The sequence below is a fragment of the Protopterus annectens genome, chromosome 1.part0 (assembly GCF_019279795.1).
Source record: "Protopterus annectens isolate FY-2018-M chromosome 1.part0, PAN1.0, whole genome shotgun sequence".
Classification (NCBI taxonomy): domain Eukaryota; kingdom Metazoa; phylum Chordata; order Ceratodontiformes; family Protopteridae; genus Protopterus; species Protopterus annectens.
The window spans coordinates 919943680-919948679 of record NC_056725.1 but is presented as its reverse complement, the minus strand read 5'-3'; positions in this window follow the sequence as shown (position 1 = coordinate 919948679).

Below are 5000 nucleotides of genomic sequence, written 5' to 3'. Positions count from 1 at the left end.
TGAAAAGGTACTTGATTGTATTTAGGGAAATAGTTCATCCTGGTTTTAAGCAAGAACAGAGAAGGTATTAGCTAGGAAGTCTTTCAGAGTGGTTTTGAAATATGGGATGGAGGTTATCAACCTGATGAATACAGGTACAGAGTTCCAGGCCTCAGCAACCTTGTACGAGTACAGACAATGCCAGCAGATTTGCTAGGTCTGTAGACAGGAGATTTTGGTCACTGGATCACAATGACTGACTGGGAACATAGTTGTGTAAAATGTTTTTTAGTGCTGGGCAGGCAGATAGACGCTCGATAATTTTATAGGTGGTAAGACGTTGTGTATGTTAGTTGATGTGACAGTTCTAACTAATTTAGGCTTTTTAGTGCTATACAGTGGTGGGGTCTGAAAAGGCTATGTGTTGCAAATTTAGTAACTTTGTGATAACATTGGTTCAAGTTTTAATTTTTACGAAGCCTGGAGGTTAGTAAGGATGGGAGTGCCATATAGAAGAGTGGGGAGGATATATGTAGTGACAAGTGTAGTTTTAGTTGTGTCAATGAGAAAGTTTTTGGCTCTGTAAAGCATCCCTAGTTTTTGATGAGTTTTTCTTATGCAATTTTGTATATGCAGGTTGGATGTAAGATTACCATCCACTATAAACCCCTAATAGTTTGCTATGAGAAGTGACTTCAGTGGTATTATCAAGAAAGCGGAGTTTAAATTTTGTTTTTTTCACGAGAGAGTGATTTGGGGGAAAAAAGTAATAGTTTGGTCTTTTTTGGGTTGAGCATGTGTTGTGAATAACAAAGTCATGTTTCAGTGGCTGTTAAAGCCTCCTGAGTAATTTTTTGGAGGTGTACCATGTCGTCAGATGTGAAAATGAGAGTGGAATTATCTGTGTATTGTAGTAGGGTGGTCTGTTGTGTGGAAGTATAGAGAGTGTTAGTGAAAATGTTAAAGAGGAGGGGGACCAAGGACAGAGCCTTGTGGTACACTAGTGGTGACTAGGAGGTAAGGAGAGATCATGGAGTACCATTTTACTGATTGATACCTATTGGACAGGTAGCTTTTGAACCCCAGAAGAGTGGCTTGAGAGAGGCCTAGTGAGGACATTTGAAGTAGAAGTTTGCTGTGAATAACAGTGCCAAAGGCTTTAGACAAGTCTAGAAATAACGAAAAGACATGTGCCATTACGTCTAGCCTTCACAGTATCTGTATAGGTTAGAAGGGTAGTGTTAGTACTATGGGAAGGACAGAAGCCATGCTATGTAGGGGACAGGAGTTCTCCCTGCAGGAGGTAGTCTAGCAATGATTTTTGAATACATTTTTCAATTATATTTAGGGGAGATAAGATTGCTATAGGTCTAAAGTTATTAGTGTTTGCTGAATTTCCTCCTTTGTGCAGAGGGTTAATGTGTGACTTTTTCCATAGAGAGGGAGCGTGGGATTCCTGGATGGACCTATTTATAAGGATTGAGAGAGGATAGGCAATGCTATTGGCTGCTGTTTTAATATACTCACTTTGAAGGTCATAAACTGAAGCAAAGCATGGTTTGAGTTTGTTTAAGAGTAGTTTTATATAGGATGTGGGCACAGGTTTGAAGGTAAAAATATATGTGGTAATATGTGGCTGTTGGGCAGGGAAGGGATTAGATGTTGAGGAATTCTTAGTTAGAGATGCTATATTATCTATAAAATAAGAGTTAAACTGTATTGCAGCTTTGAGTGGTGAATTATTAAGAGAGGGGTTTGGGTTGAATTTTTGGCCGGGATGAATGATTTCTTTAATGGATGTGTAATTTTTTAGGGTTGTATTTAGCGTTATTCTGAAAGTTATTATAGTATAGTTTTTTGTCTTTATTTATTTGCTTCTTATTATGATTGAGAAATATTCTAAAGTTTTCAAGATGCTGAGGTTTTTTATATTTTTGCAATTTTTTCCATGCTTTTTTTCTCTATCCTGCATTAGCATTTTACTCTTTCTGGATGGACACATTACATTATTTGTTTTTAGTCTCTTCCTTCTAGGAGGTGCAAGGCTATTTAGGATATTTAAGAAAGTTGTATTGAATTAAATTACAGCATCATCTAAGGCAAGGATTTTTAGGAAATTAACAGATAGTGTAGTTACGAACATTTCTGGGTTAAACTTGGAAAGGTTATATGTTGTTTTATAAATATGCTTTTTAACTGGATGTGTGAGATGTCTGGTATCACTGAGAGAGTCTGACATTATACCTGTGGTGGAATATTTGCTGGGGTATAATACTAGGATCCAGCCCAACAGAGAATTTGATGTCTTGCTATAATGTGTGGGGCTATTTCTTAGTTGTTTGAAACCATATAAGTTAATACTAGATGTAGGGGAGTTAGAGTATGTCCAACCAATTGACATTCCCATCACCTAGCAATATTATTTCTTGTGGAAATGGTATGCATCGCTGTATAGCTGTATTGTCCAAGGAGGGATATAAAGGACAGTAATACATATTTGTTTATAATTGCTTTTTTTGAGGAAATCAACAAGAAGCTCTGCTGAACTGAATTTTTATGTTGGTTTGCTGTAAGCATAGGTGCTAGAACCATAAGGCGAGGGAGAGGGGGAGCCCCTCCCCCACTTTTACAGCTGCAAGACAATCTTCACTAATTACCTGGCAAATGGCCATGAGGCTTCAACAATTTAAAAAAATAAAAAAAAGACTCCACGGTGGCAGCTTCTTTAAGGACCCATGCGTGCATTGCATGCCAACACGAAAGTCCACTCCTTACTTAGTATTTTGGGTACAGAGTTATGCTGCCTCCCTGAGTGTTTATGCTGATCATTGCTGTTAGGTAAAGAGAGTTTTGGTTTTGTTGTTGTAACTTGTTGCCCGAGTGTTATCTTGTATCCAAAATCATCATATTTTGTCGTTGCCCATTTCAGTACAGACAGTTTTCTGCTCCCGAGTGTTTTGCTGATTCTGCTCTGCTCCCGAGTATTTTGCTGGTTGGAGTATTAAGAATTCAGGTTAATTTAAATTGATTTTATATGAGTGTTTCCATTGCTGAGTTTGGAACATGGTTGCATAGCTTTATTTCTTTTACAGGGCAACCAACAGTGTTATGGCACTTTTTTGATTAGAAAGTTGCAGCATTTAAATAATGTAGTTGTGAAGTTGAATGTTTTTGTTGCACTGTCACATGGTACACTATGTTATTTGCATTGTAGATATTGTTACTTGTCAAGACAAATTAGAAAACTTGGATAGAAAGGGTAATGGTGATACCACTTACCACTTACATATCTGGCAGCATGCCCCCTACAAATAAAGCATATATATGCAGATAATGATGCAGACCAGACTTTCATCTGTGTTCATTATGTTTTAAGGGTAATTACAGTTCTGTTTTGTTAGCATTTGAAATTAAAAATCTGAGAACTACTATTTTTGTCTGATAATAGTGCAGTAAAAAATGGTACAATAAGGCAGTAAGGATCGAAGATAACAATGGTTTTAAAGACTGAGTATATTGTCATATATGCTTAGCAGAAACATTTTAGTAGCTGCATCAAACTGGATTGTTTTGTGGTTGGAGAAATGTCCTTTTTGTACAGGTATTGCACTATAAATTATTTTAATCTGGAGGTCTTGCATCTCATAGTGTGCTGTTCAGTAGTTTTAGAATGAAACCAGTAAACTTGTGCACTGTTGTGATACAATCCATATTTCTGTTTTTGAAATGCAATGATGTCACTTATAACACTTACTGGATACCCCTTCCTTTTGGTTTCATTGTGAAGCCTTGAAAACTATGTGTTTGCTTACTAATGTAATTAGAGTAATGCTTGTTTTGGGTTTAGTAGCTCAGAATGTCACTGTAGTACAGTGTGCTTCCACAATTTCACTTGAGTTGGATTGATTCCATAGGAATGAATCTGCTGTGGTAAATTGGCTGTCAGTAAATCATTGTGCTTTATGTTTCACTTAGGCAGAATGTAGAACATGTAGAACCAAGGTGACTGGAAGCTTCTTGGTCTTCTGAATTATGGACACATGTAGTTGGTCTGTTTTGTGTGTGTACTTGTTTTGTACTTGATTGTAAGAAATGCTTGGGCAGCTTTGTTATTTATTTATTTATTTTATTTTTTACATTAGGTCACTAGGAAGGAGCAAGCAGATGTTTCAGGCTGGAACAGTTGACACGTATAGTTATGAAAGATGCTACTTTTCAGAAAGCTTTATTGTAATGTAATTACAGTAGTTTACTTTTTGTTTTTTTATTATATTTTTTAAGGAGTACAACCAAGTCTTTTGAAATTTGTTCAGTAGGCACAGTTCTGTTTCTGTGTCTCTCTCTCTCCTTTTTTGTCTCTCCTCCTTTCTCTAAAAGACTAAAGGTTGGAAAAGCCTCAGTGTTGATATATTAAAATTAGAATGCATATTACATACCATCTGGAGAGAACATTAAACTGGGTGTTCTGCTGTCATAGTATTTGATATAGTAGCCAGTGAATAATGAGCAAAAATAGCAACAATTTCAGGCAGAGAAACCCAAATAGATTTGTCTGTTGTGGGTGAATGAGTGAAAGACTATTTCTGGCAATTGGGTTTCCCTCTGTTATATTACGGTAAATCAAGGAACCTAAAATTACAAATCCATAAATAGCTCCATTTGTGTTAGGGTAGTGGCTCTGACAGGTACTTGCATGTTATAAATTCAGAAATATTACATTATGCACTGTTAGCAATGGTGCAGATTGTGTTTCAGGGAAAATATTTTTTTATAAAAATTATTTAACAGGTGTTGCATTTCTTCAATAAACGGCTGATTTGTTTATTTTAATCTGTATGATTGCCTTGCTGCTTTGACATTGCTAATTCTCAAGACTGGATTACACTGGGAGTTATGTCCTACTGGGAACAGTGTACAGAAGCAGGTTAATGCAGCAAATATGTGGAGAAATTATGTATTTTATTCAGTTTGATCTTTTTGACTGACTAGGGAGAGGAAACTGTGCGTCAGAAGTAAACTGC